The sequence below is a fragment of the Zingiber officinale genome, chromosome 8B (genome assembly GCF_018446385.1).
Source record: "Zingiber officinale cultivar Zhangliang chromosome 8B, Zo_v1.1, whole genome shotgun sequence".
Classification (NCBI taxonomy): domain Eukaryota; kingdom Viridiplantae; phylum Streptophyta; class Magnoliopsida; order Zingiberales; family Zingiberaceae; genus Zingiber; species Zingiber officinale.
In genome coordinates, this window is record NC_056001.1 from 99,590,557 (window position 1) to 99,610,090 (window position 19,534).

A 19,534-nucleotide genomic window follows, 5' to 3' on the forward strand; every position below is an offset into this window, starting at 1 on the left:
TATAATTATGATTATTTAATCTGGACATTGGAGAAATATAAAGATTACCTAAGCAAAATATTACAAGAACCAATGTCTCCATTTGATTCACGTTACTCTTTTTAATATTAGTAAGGTAACATACTATGATGTATCAATTTAAATTCGAGTTATTGATAGATCAATTTTTTTTAAAAAATTATATTTAATTATTTTTTTTAACAATATTAAGTTGTTTAATAATGGAGAACTTATATAAAATCAATATACAACTTATTTTTAAATTATACACACTAGATATATTTATCTAATAATTACTATATATATATATCGAAACCATATTGACACAACATGATACGATACCGAAATCGTATCGTTTCGGTCTGGATCGAAACATCGACACGGTTGAGATTTTAAACCTTGCATCAAACCCTTAGCTTACTCTATATGTCATCTATTGCTGGGTCACTTATAAAGTCCACCTCTTATGACTATCATTAGAACTATTTATTCAACTCCATTTTCCTTGTCAGCTTTTAAGCTATCAAGCCCAACTTGACCACACTAAGTCAACTAACACAACTTGATCTTATCGAGTCACGAGCTCTCTTTATGTGCATTATACTAAATTCTTACGAACTTCATGCACACGTTACTTGATAATGTAGGAAAACCTAATTTAATCCTTGTGTTTAATATATCAAACATCTTACTCGAATACGACTACTTAAGGCATGATTGCATGAATAATTCTTGTAGTTCTAACTGCTCTCTCAATGAATTTGTTTGAATCTCCATTGCATATGCAATTAATAATAAAAGAGTCATGGAATTAGGAACTTACAAAGCTATCTACCATATCAATTTGATTACTTTAATGTTGTGAGTTGATGGATTGTGGTGTTTTTGATATTTGGATAATATATTTAGATAATATGTTGGTGCAATCATATTATGGGCAAATAGTTTAAGTTTGGATCATGTTTATTTTTTGATTTGTATGAAATTATACAAAACTTAATCAAAATACACATTAAGACTTGTGTGGCCAAGGGAGTTAATGGCTCGAGGTCTCATAGATTTCGATTGTTTGAGCAAATAATTTAAGTTTAGGTCATATTTGTATTCGATGTGTATGATTAGTATAATCTATCAAAGTACACATGTGAGACTTGTGTGGCCAAGGGAGCCGATGACTTGATGGCTCAAGGTACATGGATATTAGAGAAGGATGACATGGGACATTCAAGGGTCCTAGGATTTGGAGCATCAAAATGTAGTTGACCCAGAGGTGCCGGTCTACATAGGTGAAGGCGTGACATGTGAAGTGATGTGCTCGTTCCACAAGCACACTTTGTTGTTGAATACCAAAATACTTGCAAAGGAGGTTGTCTAGACGATCGAGAATAAGTGTGTTGTGGAAAGAGATATAAGAGCGATTGAATAAAAACGGTGAGAAAGCTAATTCGGAAGGCAATTATAGGGTTCACCATTACTCGGAGACACTACCCTTACTTGGAGAGGAACTCTCAAGTCTATTGTAAAGGTCGGAGATTAGGGTTCACTATTAAGTATGCCCTCTATTCTCTATGGATCCAATCGTATTCTTATATGCAATGGTTTCAAATTAGGTTCACCCATCTATCCCAATGAGGTTACTATCCACTTGAATCCAACAACATAGATGAATGAAGAGAAACAAACTAGAACCAATCAAGAATCATACACATCATTAATAAAAAGAGGATTAATGCATTATTTCATCAAACATAACATCAAATTACTCCTTAATCCTAGAATTAGGGAGATTACTCCATGATGATGGAGTTATAAACTACAAACATTGTTTTACAACTAGAAATAAGAATTAAGTTTAGAAGGAACTCCGTTGTAAATGATTTTGATGTATTCGAAAGAACTCCACGCATTCCTGGACTGCGAAATAATCTCTAAACCTTGAAGTAACTCTCCCAAGCAGGGTTTTTGTCACAAATCATGGATGATGCTTTACCTATGCTGCGTTGTCCTTTTTATTGGGTATAAAGGTGGCTTGGTCTTCACGGAACCCTACAATAAAGGAGGAAACAACCACACATATCATGATTGTGTTGGAAAACACGGCCAAGCCGTGCGGCCTCCTGGCTGACACCATCCCGTGGCAACTCTTAACATTGCCGTGTCGATTGCTAGGCCTCTCAATGTTGCTCCGTTTACGCACTGCCTCCAAGTATGATATACGATCACGTGTAGGTTGTGTAAGGTGCTGACACGAGGCTTTCTGTCTTCAAATGCATCCAAAAGCCGAGATCTTTATGCCCTGTCAACATAAAATACAAAAGAGCAGTTTCCCAAACTACAAAGATGAAAATGGATGGAAATGCTAAAGGTTGTGCAAATATGCTCATGCAATGTAGAAAATGAATGCAAAACAAGATCACTCGGAGGCGTTGTATCTATTTTCCTTGGTAATTTTTGTCCAAAATTTGCCATCCTTAAATCACCGGGCTGCCATCTTTCCCCACCTAATGGCAACTCATAAACAAAATTAAATTGTGTTGAAGTAGAATTATGCTCATCATTACATAATAGAAATGTAATCCGTCCTTTGGCACACCCATCTCCTTGCATAATATCTGCTTCAATATCACCAAGGAACTAGGTAACTCTTAGGTAGGTAGGGTATTTTGTGTTCAAAAATCTAGTCCATCCTACTTTAGCCAACATCCAATCAATATCTTCCTTAAGCCCTAGGATCGTCAAAACATAGACATCCATGTAGCGAGTGTTATTTATGAGAAGCATCACGGAAAATAATGCCAAAATTGTTAAAATCAGTACCCTCATCCGGAGTTTTGTCCTTTCCTTTTTACGCGAGCAAAGGTGAAAACTTGGGTTTGTGGTGGAGAGAATGAGAGAAGGAGAGTTTTCTTGAGGTGGAAAGGAAATTAGGGTTTGATGGATCTAGAGTTTGAGGAGGAGAGGAAGTGGATGGAGGTTGCTGAGGAGAGGGAGAAGAGATGGCGAAGATATTTTGAAGGTGTAGGGAAATGAGAGTGAACTCAAAATTTTTGAGGTTTTAGGGTTGGAGAAGTTGTCTAGCTTAGTTTCCAGGTAAGACTTTTGTGCTTGTTGGAGCCCTTGTGCCCTGTAATTTCCTTGTCCAGTGTTCTCTTGGTTGTTTCTATAGGAGAAGTTGAGATGATTTTTCCAACCAAGGTTGTAAGTGTTGGAATTGGGTTCGGCCTTTGATTGTAGTTGTTGATCGCATCCACTTGCTCCATTTGAACCCCTTACAAAGATGTGACTTTGACTTGACAATTCACGACCGTGTGCCCTGCTGCCCTACAAATCTCACCAGAAACATTAGCAATGTTCACAACATTAACATTAAGTGAATCAAACTTTTTCGACATAGCATCCATCTTTGCAATTAGAAGGTCCAAAGCACTTACCTCATACTTATCTACACTTTTCATCTGGTTGCCTCTTTCATCCACCCATTGATGGTGATTGATCGCCACATTCTCAATAATATCGTAGGCTTCATTTAGCGTTTTGTTCATCAAGACTCCAACAATTGAGTCCAATGAAACCCTAGCAAAATATGTGATTTTGTTGTAAAACGTGTGGATGATCAATCATTTTGCAAATTCATGATGTGGGTATTGTTGTAGAAGTCCCTTGAATCTATCTCATGTCTCGAATAAAGACTTCGTTCTTTTGTGAGAAATTTGTGATTTGATTCATGAGGTGCGTGGTCTTGCTAGGAGGGAAATACTTGTCGAGAAAGCATTGCTCCATTTGATTCCATGTCGTGATGCTTCCTATGGGCAAGGAATTTAGCCAAGCCCTTGCCTTGCCCCTCAGTGTGAAAGGGAACAGTTGCAATCTAATGCCATTCGTAGAATACTATTATATTTAAAAGTTTCACAAATTTTTAGAAATACCAATAGATGCAGATTTGGATCCTCAAAATTGGTGTTGCTGGATATGGAAATCAGCGAAGGCTTCAGTTCAAAATTGTTTGCTTCTATTGGAGGTCTCGTGATGCTAGACCTTAATCCCCTTGCACTAGGTGCGACATAGTCCTTTAGAAGTCGATTTCCGTCGTTGGCGGCCATGATTGGTGTTGGTTGTGCCTTCAACTGCCTCTATAGGTTTTTTCTTGTACAACAGGTTCTTTCAGTTTCAGGGTCTAAATCCTAAATAATCTCTGATCTAGTAGACCTTCACATGAAAATAACGTGTCCACCTACAAGAGGAAAAACGAAAAATCGTAGTGAAAAGAAAAGAATGAATCTAGATTAACCAAATCACAAATACGACTTGATACCAACAAAGACAGTCCCGGTAACGATGCTAAAAACTTAATGTCCTCGTATTGCAAGCTCAAATTGTCTTCAAGTAATAAAAATATTATCCATTAGGACCATGTTGTTGAATACTAAAATACTTGTAAAGGAGGTTATCTAGATGATTGAGAAAAGGTGTGTTGTGGAAAGAGAAATAAGGGCGATCGAACGCAAACGGTGAGAAAGCTAATTCGGAAGGCAATTCTAGGGTTTTGATTTTACTATGATGAATGTTAACGAATGCACCTCTTTTATTTTACCGTATGATTACGTTGAAAGGATTTGTCCAAAGGTAATTGAATGTGTCTATGAGAAGAAGAAAAGAAAGAAAACACTACGTGTCTATTCTAATTGCAATTTAAAGTGAATTGAGATAAACCCTTTAAGTTCGATGACAAATTGTGAATGCCTTGAGAGAGTTCAACTACTTTCGTGGAAGTCGTGCTAGGGAATGCTTTTCATGAAAACTTCTAAGCTCCACAATTCCCTAGGCGCTACCGTTACTCGGAGGAACTCTCAAGTCAATTGGAGAGGTCAGAGATTAGAGTTCACCATTAAGTATGCCCCCTATTTTCTATAGATCCAATTGTATGCTTATATGCAATGATTTCGAAATAGGGTTCACCCCTTGGTCTATCCCAATGAGGTTATTATTCACTTGAATCTAGCAACATAAATGGATGAAGAGAAACGAACTAGAACCAATCAAGAATCATACACATTATTAATAAAAAGAGGATCAATGCATTATTTCATCAAACATAACACCAAGTTACTCTCTAATCTAGAATTAGGGAGACTACTACATGATGATGGAGTTGTAAACCAAAAACATAGTTTTACAACATGAAATAAGAATTAAGTTTAGAAGGAACTTCGTTGTAGACAATCTTGATGTATTCGGAAGAACTCCACGCTCCTCGACGGCGGAATAATTTCCAAATCTCGAAGATGACTCTCCCAAGTAGGGTTTTCGTCGCAAACCCTGGATGATGCTTTGCCTATGCTTCGTAGTCCTTTTTATAGGGTTTGAAGGTGGTTTGGTCTTTTGGCTGAACCCTAGAAAAAAAAGGAGGAAATGACCACACATACCACAATCGTGTTGGAAAACAAGGCCATGCTATATGGCCTCCTGGCTGACACGGGGTGGTGGTAACTCTTAATAATGCTGTGTCGGTTGCTGGACCTCTCAATGTTGCTTCGTTTCCGCACTTTGCCTTCAAGTATGGTACACGGTCGTGACATAGGCCATGAGTAGGCCGTGTAAAGTGTTGACATGAGGCTTTCCGTCTTAAAATGCGTTTAAAAGCCGAGATCTTCATGCTTTTTCAACATAAAATACAAAATAGCAGTCTCTCGAATCACAAAGATGAAAATGGATGGAAATGCTAATGGTTGATGCAAATATTCTCATGCAATGTAGGAATGAATGCAAAATAAGATAGAAAAATATGAGTATGAATTACACACATCATAGAGTGAGCTAAGAGCTTAGGCGTGCCCGAGAGGTGAGTAGCTTCATGGGAGATGACCTTGAGGTACGATGAGCTCCTTGATGAGTTGAGTGAACTTGGAGAGAATAAATCTTAACTTAGGTGGACTCGACCTTTAGTTTGGTTGTAGTTGACGTTTCAGTTGACTAAAGGGTGTATTTAGTTGATTGGTCATCGATTTAAGTGTTTGAGCTAGTGAACAAGACATTTTATTTGCGGTTGTAGTTGGCGCCAATCGTTTGATGAGGCATTTTAGTTGACTAGATACTCTCATGACCAGATCCTATCTTGAGTAAGAAAATATATGCAGCTAACATACTAATTATAGATATCTATTCTAGGTAATAATATAGACACAACCAATAACATACTTAGCATACTTTTGGCAAAATAAATTCTATAATTAATAGTCCATAATATTTGTAGTTGATATCCCCCCTCAAATTGATGTTGGATAATCAACAAGCATCAATTTGCCAACAAGAAAATGATGACGGTGTCAAGAGAGAGCCTTAGTAAACACATTAGCAATTTGGAGTTCAGTGGTGATATGCGGAAGTGTGACAATCTACTTCGATGTGCTTGATGTGCTTGTGAAATACGGGATTAGTAGCAATTTGAATAGCACTAGTATTATCCTCATAAAGCAGAGTAGGCTCAATTTGGGGAAACCCAAGCTCATCCAACAGTCCCTGAAGCCAACTATTTCAAAACAAGTAAAGGACATAGCGCGATACTCCGACTCTGTGGAAGATCTAGATACTCGATTTTGCTTCTTACTTTTCCAAGCAATGAGAGTGGTACCAAGAAACATGCACCAATCTATAATTGAATGTTGAGTATCAACACTGTAAGTACCATGGGATAGTTTTGATGTGATTGAGTTAAGTTACGTCCTACGGATTTGATGTCTTGTGTCTAAGTGTGTAGGGACTTAGGAACAAAAAAAATTTAGTGAAAGACTTAGCAAGCGAGAAAGATTGCACGGGAACGGAGTCGACGGGCTCGGTGTGTCCGAGGGATAAGGAGCTGCGGAAGAGTATACCAGTGGATGTGGATTCACGCTGCACATCCGAGAGACGAGAAGCCAGGGAGGAAGTCTACTCGAGGAGAAGGTCGAAGTTGGGTTCGGGTGAGCTCAACCCTAGATGGTTGGAGCATCACTTAAGCGATCAAAATAAGAATAGTTAACTTCTGATTTGACCATTCCAGGCGTCTAGATTCATTTCAGGCGTCTGGATTCATTCTAGGTGTCTGGATTCATTCCCGGCGCCTGTATTCCAAGCGTTTGGATTTAATCTAGGTGCTGTAAAGGGTAGCCACGTCAGTGAGCCGTTGCCGAAGAGGATCAATATGGTGGCCACATCTGCAAAATATAGGCGCCCAGATCGCTTTTCGGCACCGGGAACGCCGAGAATCGTTGAGTAGACTGGTGCTAAGTGGATCAACTCGATTGAAGTCTAGACGCCAGGATTGCTTCCAGGCGCTCGGAAAGTGCCACGTCAACAAACAACTATCTCAACTAGAGCTATATAAATAGAGGTCTTGTCCTCTAGGTTTTAAAACAACACATTTTGTATTCAGTCTGGTATATTCGAGTTAAGCTTTTAAATGTTGTAAGGAGCTTCTCCGCCTTCGACCTATGTGAAAAGAGTTTTTTGAGTGCGCTTTCACTGTCTTGGATTAATAACCTCCTCGGTTGTAAACCAAAATAAATCTTTCGAGTGCCTATTTCTTTTGTCATTTATTTTAATTAATTAATGTGTGTATCCTTGCTAAGTTAGAAGCAAGAGAGTTCTAATTTGATTTGTAGGCTATTCGGCCCCTCTAGCCGGTCCACTCAATCCTACAATTGGTATCAGAGCCCAACCGTCGATTAAAGCAATAAGACGATGGTTGGATCTAGCATTTATATGCTAAAGTTTAAAGGGGAGTTCGCTCTTTGGAAGCGACGAATGGAGGTATATTTTTGAACTGATTTCAATATAATGCTCTCAATTAAGTTTCGTTTTGAATTGCCAAAAAAACAAAGATAGAAAGAACTCAAGGAGCATCATTCGACTAAAAAGTAGTGCGGCAAATTTATGGCAAATGGTAAAGTTGAGTTCCACCTTTTAAGCATGCAGTTTTGCTCAGAACTCAACAGAATTGGTAACTACAAATGTGCAAAAGAACTCGATAGAAATTTCTAATTTGATTTGCAGGACTACTATCCTAATCAACATTACTATATGCAATCAAACAAATAGGAGAACCCACATAAAAGAAAAGACCCCGGGTAGAAGTGCCTTGCAAATAGTGAACAATGTGTCGAACAACGACCAAGTGAAGGTGCCTGTATAAATTGACTAACTTGTTGAATAGTAAAGGAAATATCAGGCTGAGTAATAGTCAAATAGTTCAAGCTTCCCACTAGTTGTCTATATAAAGAGGGCTCAAAGAGAAAATCACCCTCATCACATGATATTTAACATTAATCTCTAAATGGTTATCAACAGAACATCGATCTTGCAGACCAGCCAAAGTGACTATCTTCTGGAGGTATTTATGTTGGTGTAAGAAAATTCAAGTAGAATGCACCTCAAGGCCCCAAAAAATAGTGTAAAGGACCCAAGTCTTTCATATGAAAAGAACCCTAAAGATGCCCTGAAGTTGAGAAATCAAGGCAGAGTCGGTCCCTGTAGTAACAATATCATCAACATATACTAGAAGTAAGATAATTCAGTTAGTAGTTTTGCATATAAACAAATAGGAATCATATTGACTTTGAATAAAGGAGAAGCTAATAAGCGTAGAGTGAAACTTATCAAACTAAGCATATGGAGCCTACTTCAAACCAAAGAGTGAACGCTTTAGCTTGCAAATATCAGATGAAGGTGTAGAAAATAATCCTGATGGTAGAGTCATATAAATTTCTTCCTTAAGGTCTCTGTGCAAAAAGACATTTTTAACATCCATTTGTCTAATGACCAACCCTTGGAAGCAGCAATAGCTAGAACAAGTCGCACGGTCGTCGTCTTGGACATATGAGCAAATGTCTCCTCATAATCTACTCCATACTTCTGTCGATTACTGAGTGCCACCAACCTTGTTTTATATCTATCAAGGAAACTTTCAGACCGCAGCTTAATAGAATATACATTTACAACCAATGAGCTTAATATCAGTTGGACAAAGAACAATATCCCAAGTGTGATTCTCCTAAAGAGCTTAAAGTTCTTCTTGCATAACTTTTACCCAACATGCATGTTTAATTGCATGTGAATAAGAGATAGGGACTATTGTATTAGCTAAAGTGGCAAAGAAACCATATCTATCAGGAGGATGACGGATGCGAGAGGATTTCCGAAGAACTGCTGGCAGTAATTGGATTAGGGTTAGAAAGAATTTGTGATGATGGGTTTTGTCGTCGTTGATATACAATTCTAGGTATAAAACATGCAAACATTTAAGGAAGGAGAAACATGTTGTGGAAAATAATACTCATGTCAAAAGAAAATCACATTTCTAGAAATACACAAATGATTAGCAACAACATCATAACACAAAAACCCCTTTTGAGCATTGCTATAATCCATAAAAGCACATGGATTGAGCTATAAGTTTGTGTCGGTCATGAGAAGGTAAGTGGACAAAGAAAACACATCCAAATGTATGCAACATGTGATAATTAGGATGCATACCAAAAAAACGATAGCGAGGAGAATCAAAATTTAATTGTTGAGAGAGCAGGCGATTAATTAAATAAACAATCGTGGTTAAAGTTTCTACCCAAAATTTAGACGGAACTAAAGACTCCAAGAGTAATGTGCATACCATATCCAATAAGTTGCGATGTTTACGTTCAGCCACCCCATTTTGTTAAGGAGTATAAGGACATGATCATTGAGATATAATACCTTTTTGATGCAAAAGAGATTGAAAATCATGTGATAGATACTCACTACCATTATCAGATCATAAAACTTTAATACAAGTGGAGAATTGTGTCTCAATATAAGTCAGAAAATTTTTAAAAACAGTGATCACCTTGGCTTTACTGTATAGAAAATATATTTATGTGAAATGACTATAGTCATCAATGAACGTCACAAAATATTTACACTACATGAGAAATGACAGGAGTAATGCTCCAAACATCACTATGTATTATCTCAAAGCATGTATTAGCACGCCCACCATGAGTAGGGAAAGGTAAAACTTTACTTTTCGCAACTTTACAAGTAGAGCAATCAAGAGGCAATCGAAGATTAAAAGACTGATCATGGCTACCAAGAAAACCATGCGTCATTATATTAGCTAAAACTACATTATTTGGGTGGCCCAAATGTTTATGCCAAGCATCAGCCTTATTTGTAACAACAATAGAAGAGAAGGACAAATTTCTAGGAATAGTAAAAAAGCAATGAAAATAATCTTCCCGCTTTAGGCCCCTTCGCGATCACCTATCTCGACACCTGATTCTCTACAATACAACCATTATAAGAGAAATGTATGCCACAGTTGTTATCCACCATTTGGAACATAGAAATTAAACTTGTAGACAATCAAAGAGAGACAAATACATGATGAAAAGAAGACCCTATATCACCAAATGGCTGTAATTGGAAGATTATTGCCATTAACAATCTCAATATTTTGTGTGTCATTATACTGCCGTACATTATGCAATAGATCAAATGATCTAGTCATATGATTGGATGCTCTAGAGTCAACAAACCATGGAGAAGTAGTCTGACCTTGGCCCTAAAGTGTAAGAGTGGAAAAGGTTGTGAGACTCATCTATTGGACCACTTCTAGAGTAAGAACAGATTGATTAGTGCTAGTGGTCGTAGATGTAGGACTAATAATATTATGGTCTGGAATAGCAGCTTGAAAAGCTTGAGCTTGTCGATTCTCTGGACGTGTAGAACACTCTTTGATAATGTGTCTATGTTGCTTACAGTAATTGCAAAATTTTTTACAATAATTGCAAGCAATATGCCCAAACTCTTTGCAGCTGTAGCACTGCATTATGGTTCCTCCCTTGAGCCACATAAGCAACATTGATAAGTGTAGATTTTTCAGTGATGCACCTATAACAGTGTTAACCTCTTCCGCAAGTGCACGGAATGGTCGTCAAGTAATAAATATCGATCTATAGGGACTGTGAATCTAGCACTAGAGATGCCATACAATAAATTATCTAGACTGGCGAAGGTGTTGGTGGTCTTCGAACTGGAGATCACAGGAGAGTCTACGAGAGATTAACAGAGAGAGTTGTTGTGAGGAGGTCTAGTTTGGGAAGGTAGTTTAGGATTCGGGTTTCGTTGTGATGCTCATTGATGCAATATGGATAGCCAATTCCTTGTTTTCTAGGTTTATACCTAATTGAGATCCTAAGTAATTACTAATGCTATACCCCATGATGGTTTCATTGGAGTGTTCTCCCATTCGTATTCCAATGCTAACAAGCGAGATGGATAATCTAAAAGGAAGTCTCGTCTAATGGTTACCCTTGCCACTTAGGGACCCCTGGCCATACAGTTCAAGTTATACCGATTACCTACTAGCAATAGAATTGGGGAAACCCTTTAGGCCCGCAGTAAGGTGTTTCTTGTATAGATTCGGCCTCTGTTTCTAGGGAATCTCCAAGATGTCCGGGTTGATGATTACCCTCTGTCATCAAGGAACCTCCGGTCAAACGATCTCGAGTATTCCCATTACGTGACAGCTAAATCATACCTCCATTCAATTCAACAATATGCATTAGCAAGAGGGTTCACATATGTATTCAATAAAATAAGAAACAAACATAAACATGTCCTTGAAACAAAGGAAAGACATATCCATAGAGTTGTACATCAATTCACATCACAACTATTCTCATAGTCCTAGAACAAGAGGAATCTACTCTATCAACAAAGGAGCTGAACACGAAGACAATTAAATAAACATTCTACAATTTAATAATTGAGAGAGAAAGAGATTCTTAGCCAAAACAAGAGGCGGGGTCTTTGGATCCAATTCAATGTTTCGGGACAAACGACGATAGAAACAGTCTTAGAATGCCTCCAAGAATTCCAAATGTATGATGGTTCTTCAGTATGTCTCCTCCAATGGAGAAAACTTCCTCCTAAAGAAAAAGGGAGGAGTTCCCCTTTTATAGGGTCAGGGTCGTGTGCCCTGACTGAAGCGTCACACAGCCATGCCAGGCCAGTTCGCACGCGACGAATGTCGGGAGGCACGATCGGGCTGTGTGATTTTCTGGAATGAGGGCACCACTGTGCCATTTGGCACGACCAAACCGTGTTGGCTTCTAGAGGAAGGGCACGATTGACCCGTACTGGCCGTTGGATGAGGGGGCACAGCATGCCGAAGGTTGGCTTCTGAATGTGCTTTTCCTCACATTCTTCATTCAATTTCGATCCTCGTTGCGCCCTATCAATTAAAAGGAAAAAGGGCAGATCTCCAAACAAGAAAGTAGTCATGTTGGCAACAATAATGAAAAGAAGTGCGATGACATGAATTATAGACAAGAAATTCATATATATGTGCATAGTCTAAACATATGTATAACTTATGCACATCACACCCCTAGACTTAAACCTTTGTTTGTCCTCAAGCAAAAATCTACATCTAAACTCATGTAGCAATGTAGTGCATCATAATCCCTAGTGACATAATCTAACTCTATCAACTGGCATCATTGGCAAACATGATATCAAAGTTATTCAAGTTTGCCCTAAGAAGTAGTTCTGTGCTTAGTGTAATGAGTGGTCAAAGCTTTTCAAGCTTCAAACTCTATGCCTAGTCAAGTCGTCATCTAACCTATTTCCTTATACATTGTCAACTTATCTGCTAGATGCTTGGTTCATCCCTCCCAGACTACTTAAGGTTTCAAAGGCGTGCTTGAAATTAATAGAATCTTAGCATTTATTTTTCCAGTAACCTAGCTCAGCCTCAAAGGGGTAAATCGCTAAATTCTGATCATGATAGCTGTTTTTTTATCCCTTATTCAATTCATTTTTTTTAGCACTAGCGCAAATGCGAGTGTATGTGCAAGTGAATGTTGGGATACGATTTTTTCAAATAAGTTTGATTGAACTGAGCAACATCTAGTAATCAAAATGTAGTCTAGGAGATTATCTTAAGACACAAGTACTACAGATTCTATGAATCATGACTATTTACAAAGTTGTCTACTATGCAAACTCAGCAAAGTGTAGAGAGATCCTAAAACTAGGCCAAAACTCAATTTTTTCCAATACAAACAACGCTCATTTCTTGTTGCTGAAGATAGAGAAAGACTATTCACTAAGCATACTAACACTAAAAAATGAGTACATGAAGAAAGAATAAACGTACTAGAGTCTTTACTAGAGAACAAGCCAACAATAATGTGAAACAGTGACACACTCATCAAATTATGATAGATGTGAACTAATTGAAGCAAACTGAAATCAAACAAATTGAAACTCGTAAAACAAACTGCAAAACAGCATGAAACTATGAACATATAAACAGTCCCCCACACTTAGACACTTCATTGTCCTAATGAAACTAAAAAGGAGAGTCAGGTGGAATGCCACGAATTTGGAACCGGACTAGGGGTGAGTGGTAAAGGTCTGGCCAATCTTCCTCATATGGTAAGTGTATGATTTGCTTCTAAGCCCTTGTGGTATTTGAACATTGTGTTAATTTCCAAATAGAGATGCCACATTTCGAATCGAAAATCTTCCATTTCGCTCCAATCTTTTTTTACAACGTCCATAAAGTCAGTAATCTTTTGTATAGTGCCTTAGAATTTATGAAGTGGATGATTATGTGAGGGTGGAAGAGGTGGTGCGATTGGTTTTTGAGTTGTCCGCAACAATAACCGATTTTCTTTTTCCTGTAAGGTGGTTAACTCGTGATTCGGCAAAGGTAGAAAGGATTTGTTATGAAAAATGAGGCTAAAACCTTTACCATAACTGCGAATCATATGCATTGACAAACAAAGATTAAGATCGATTCCTAATGATACATTCACTATTTTCTCCTCAGCTATATCACAACCTAGAATTAATGCTATGCGAGTCAAAAGTCCTAGGATAATTGGGCTATTGGATGTAGACGTTCCGAGTTTAACTAAACATCCTAGAATTAATGCTATGCGAGTCGAAAGTCCTAGGATAATTGGGCTATTGGATGTAGACGTTCTGAGTTTAACTAAATGTTTAACAAAATGAAACCTTGTGTTAATAACAATTCTGTCTAGCATAGCCCACAAACAAAGTAACTTGCAATTGCATATCATTCCCTCACATTCGCTCTGTCCAATGATCGTATATCTCATAAACAGGTGTAAGTAACGGATAATGGGATTAGCAAAACATGTAGCCTTAGAGTGAGAGCTATCAAAAGCATGACAACCCCTTAAGGAAAGCCACATGTTATTGCTATCAAAAGTATTGGGAATTATATAGCTCAACCCGCATGGTAAGTCAAAACATGAATTAAAATCAAGCGTCCATACATAATCATCATTAAGTAGTCTGAACGTAATTTTTCCAACCTCATAAGTGTCTTGAAAATTACTAGAGCTCAAAAATTCTAGGACAATTCTTGGATAAATAGGATAGTTCATACAAACCAAGCCATCCCACCCTATTCTATTAACCATCCACTCCACATCCTCTTTAAAACCCAAGGCATCTAAAGTGTTGTAATCTAAATACTTTGTGCATGTAATGGAGTGATTAACCAAATTATTGAAACGAGCTTTTTGTTCATTGCTAATAAAAATAATATTGAAATAATTGTGTATACCCTTGTTGCGTGTAGTTCGTTGCTTCTTGCCTGTAAGCTTTGCCATGCCTTTACTTGTGGATGTGCTATCCTTCCCCTTTCCAAGTTTCTTCATCATGATTTGTAGAGTGGGGAGGGGTGAAAGGTTAAGGTGAGGAATCCCCTCTTTTGTTTGATGTGGGAGAAGGTGCAGGAGTGGAGGAGGAGAGGTGGGGGGGGGTCGGGGCACAGTATGGGGCAGGAGGTGGCACGGGCGTGCATGACATGCCCGTGCCTTAAGTGTAAAAGGGGCCACGAGTATTTGACACGGTCGTGTCTAACCACACGATCGCTCCGTGTGATTCTCGGCTCAGCGAGCCATGGCTGTGTCAAATGACACGGCCTATCCTTGCCACATTCTAAGTCGCAGAGCACGGTCGTGCCAAATGGTGTGACCTACCCAAGGTTGGCTTTTAGATGTGCTTTTCCTCACATTCTTCATCCAATTTCGATCCTCGTCGCGCCCTGTCAATCAAAAGGGAAAAAGAGCAGATCTCTGAACAAGAAAATAGTTATGCTGACAACAATAATGAAAAGAAGTGTGATGACATGAATTGTAGACAAGAAATTCATACAAATGTGCGTCAATAGAAGTCTAAACACATGTATAACCTATGCACATCAAACAGCTTGTGTAGCCAATCTTTGTTTGTCACACAACAATTCACCAAGACATACATCTAAAGAAGGAATCAGATTTCTATTCAACAATCCAGCTCGAGCTACTTCAAAATCTGGTCTTAGTTTCATCAAAAATTGATCACGCTTACTATCTTCATGAATTGCTTGAATACCGGGTATGACCTCTTTTGGTACCTTTGAATAGATATTACCAGAATTTCGCTCCAAAGATTAATAAAGAGATCACCTTGACTGAAGTTACTAATCTCAAGTTCTAGTTGAAATCATCTTGCAATGTTATCTTGATGATATAATTGCTTCAGATAATCCCACATCTCCTTAGCTGTACAAAAGGGGCATAAATTGCTCACCATATGAGCTTCAATAGATCCTAAAAGCCAAGAGATAATTCGAGCATCCTTTGTCTCCCATTGGTTGAGTCCTTAGGATCTTTAGGAGCCATAGAAGACCTATCAATGTAACTCCAAAGCTCTTTCCCTTTCAGAAACATTCTGAACTAAAATTTCCATATTACATAATTCTTTCTGATAAATTTGATAGCCAAGGTCTCCGAAGGTATTCTTCCATAAAAATTCTTAGTAGCCTTTCAAAAAAAAAAATCTGAACTAGAAATGTCAATGCAATGCTCTCAATCACAAGTTGATTGACCAAAAAAAATTGATAAGATATCAACCAAAAATATACCAAGACCGACTAGAAATTTTTGAAGATAGATGAAATTTTAACCTTCATCGATCAAGCAAGTAGCCTTCTTTCGGCTCCAGAGTTTGAAATTTTAGCCTTCAGAAGACAAAAAAAAAAAAACTAACATAAATCCAACGATTCAGCTATGAATTTGAGAACCTCGCTCTAATACCATGACAATTTTGGAATAAAATGGCTGAATGCCTTCCTCTTCTGGATCTTTACATTAAATTGAATTGCTGTACAAACTATCTTGAATAAGAAAATATACGCAGCTAATATACTAATTACAGATTATCTATTCTAGGTATGTACTAATTGCAGATAATCTATTCTAGATAATAATATATACACAACCAATAACATAATTAGCATAATTATGGCAAAATAAATTTTATAATTAATAGTTCACAATCTCCTGTTGATAATTCTAACCAGATCCACTGGACTGCTGCTACAGAATAAAAATGGAGAGAGGTGTTCATGAGAAAAGTTAGTTTATGACTAATGTCTATAGTGCATTAGTCGATTGATCAACAAACGCTTAAGAACAAGATGAAGCTAGATGAAGGTTTAAAAAAGATGGTCTTGGAGGATATTATAAGGCTAACATTCCCAAACATAAAGAGCTAATATTTTGTGCTTCATTCTAAATCTTTCATTCGTGTGGTTCAATTATAAACACTCCAAAGAGCTTGTAAGTGTTTTCTTCACGTACAAAGTTGTTTGAGAAGCATAGCGGGCTTTCAGGAGTGATCTATTTAAAACTCTTAGGTCATGGACCAGGAATGAAGGCTTTGAACCATATTAAATTGAATATGTTAACTTGTGTGTCTCTCTTATATTTTATTCCTTTTGCATTTTGATTTGAATCGTCCTTTCTAGTGCATTAATAAGATTCCTTGAAGTTGTAATTTCAAGGACATTCACTATTCACCATCTAGGTTCTCAGTCATCTCTCTAATAGGTTCTTTCATATTATTGACGTGAACTTCAATGACTAATGGGGAGAATTCTAGTTTAGGAGATGTATCTTTTAAGGGGGAGGGGGAGGGGTCCACCATGAAAGAGCACAAATTACTCAGAGATTAGGAGAGGTGCTTCCTTGTGTGTCAAAGATAACTTGGTTGAGTAAGTGCAAGTCCTAGTCAACTAACACTAAACAAAGGGAAGTCCGAGTGACTAGACTTTTAGGTAGTGAAAATTTTGATTGGTCGAGGCCAACCGATACTAAGTAGACAAGGAAATCATTGAGGCATGAGGTATTTTAGTAAGATGAAGACTCAACATTAGAGTGGCTAGATTTAAAGTTTTAATTGATTGAAGAATGTTTAGTCGGCTGATGGTTGAGTTAACCAAGCAGTGGACTCAAGTTGGGTTACCAACAAATAAAATATTTTTATTCGCACGAAGAGTTGACCGATAAAATTAACCGACTATTTCAATTGCAGGAATCTAGAAAGAGAGACATTGAGTACACAAATTCGGCTATCGCTATTAAACGATGCAGATGCTATAGCAAATCAATTGATTGGATGGAAGGTCAGTGTAGTCATGAGCTAGAGAAGTCAACTACATGTTGGTTTACTCAACTCAATTGATGCAATCAGTCAATTAAGATAAGTTATTAGTGGACTGATCAAGTGGATTCCAACAAGTTGTTGGGGATCAACTAGAAAATTTGGTAGCCTTCTTGATCATTGAAAAGCGATAGAAAGTAAGTAACAAGTGAAAGTTATCTAGAGTGAAGCTCTAATTTTGTAATTTTTCTTATAGTTGTAATTGATTCCTTTTTATCCTATTTTGTTTCTCTTTGGCAGCAATAAGGTAAAATCATCATCTTAGCGGCTCCTCTAGGGTGGCCCCTCTTGTCGGGAAGGAAGGTAAATCACTGGGGACTTCGCCTAGCAACAACAGCGCATGCAAGGAGGGGTTGAGGCAAACAACGGGACATTCAACATTCAATGGGAGTCGACCCCAACTGATTTGCAGCAACATCCTTGCATAAACCAACTGTGCCAGCCTGATTGTATGGAAGGTTGGAGAAGGATATCCGAGAAAGAAAAAATATAGTGGTGTTCCAAGAGTGATCCACCAACAAATCATAGGTTGTGGAGTAGTAATCGAGGGTTTCTAACCATGTAAATAAATTTGTTTGATTTGCTTGTGTTTTATGTTTTTGTTGCATATTAACAAATTGTAGGCACAAAACAATAGAATGTTTTATGCTTGTGCATAAAACAAGTTGTAGGCTACCCTCTATGCCCTTCTCTAGCCGTAATCTCAATCCAATAGAACTTAGGTTTTTTCAATGATTAGGTAAGATATGCTTCTTAGAATCCATAGATTGTTAGTTTTCAACTCATGCTTTGGTTGTTGTGAAATTTTTGAATGTTAGCAAATTTGCTTCACCATGAAAACTAACTTTTGTTATAATTTTCTTAGATTACCCTTTGTAAAGCTCACAACATGCTGTAGGATATACCTCCATGCTTGCTGATTTTGTTGGACAACTCCTTTATCAAGCATGATTAAGCTTGATACTGATGCGGTTTTAGGTCTACCTTTTAGTGTAGTTGGATCCTTAGAGATCACAATGATACCTTTATTGATGGATTTATGATGTGTACTAGCCCAACAATCATTCTTGATGTTGAATTCTTGTCCAATGTAGTTGGCCTTGATAAGGATTGACAGATGGTCATTAGGCGCCCAGTTGTTGAAAGAGAATCACAGTGGGTTTCTAGTATATCATTAGTCACACAGTGATTCCCATTTCTTAATAAATAATGTATGCTAGATATAGTAGATTGCTAATTATGAAGTTTGACATTATGAATCTTTATCTTTAATGTCCCCTGAGTGCAATTATTATGCTGTTTGGATGACAAAAGAAACCATTTGCTAATGCATCATTCTAATATCTGATCTTCAATGTTAATTGCATGCTGAGGGTTGTAGAGGTGCATTCCATTGTAATGCTAATTAGTTTCATGAATAAAAATTTTGCCTCAATTTGAGACCATGGTTGACAAAAAAAAGGGGTAAATAAATATAAACTAATATCTTTGGAAACTTTGATTTAGTCATTTGTCTCATGTTGTGCCTGATCGCAAGTCTTAACTTAGTGTGTTAACTGATCCTAAATACTCACCTGTTAATGATGATTAGTATTATCTATCTAATGTGTTTTTTATTGAGTATCAACTCTTCTACGCTTAATGTAAAACTTGTGATCTTACAATTGTTTACCTTCTGCAGGAATTTTTAATGCTTACATCCATCTTACTCACTTTTAAGATTTATCTAATGTGTTGCAGAATTGACTTATTAAGATAATAAGTACTCTTTATTCTACAAATTCAACAAGAAAACCTTGGTTTGGCCTTTAAACTTGTTGATATACAATTTTCTTGCACTTTACCTTTGTTATTTGCTATTAACTTTATGAAAAGAAAAGACATGCAAGCTATACAACTGTGTACAAACTTGCAACCAATGTATCAGAAAGGATTTATTTAGTGGCACTATTTCTATAATTCTATTATAATTCGGTGATAATAAACCAAAAGACAC

The 19,534-nt window shown here is 37.4% G+C and overlaps 1 non-coding gene across 1 annotated transcript; it reads left to right on the plus strand.

The window, feature by feature from the left end:
- Nucleotides 1–3,627: 3,627 nt before the first annotated feature.
- Nucleotides 3,628–3,731, plus strand: LOC122018234. Its single transcript, XR_006121663.1, has one exon. It is a non-coding gene; the product is annotated as a small nucleolar RNA R71 (small nucleolar RNA).
- The last annotated feature ends 15,803 nt before the right edge of the window (nt 3,732–19,534 follow it).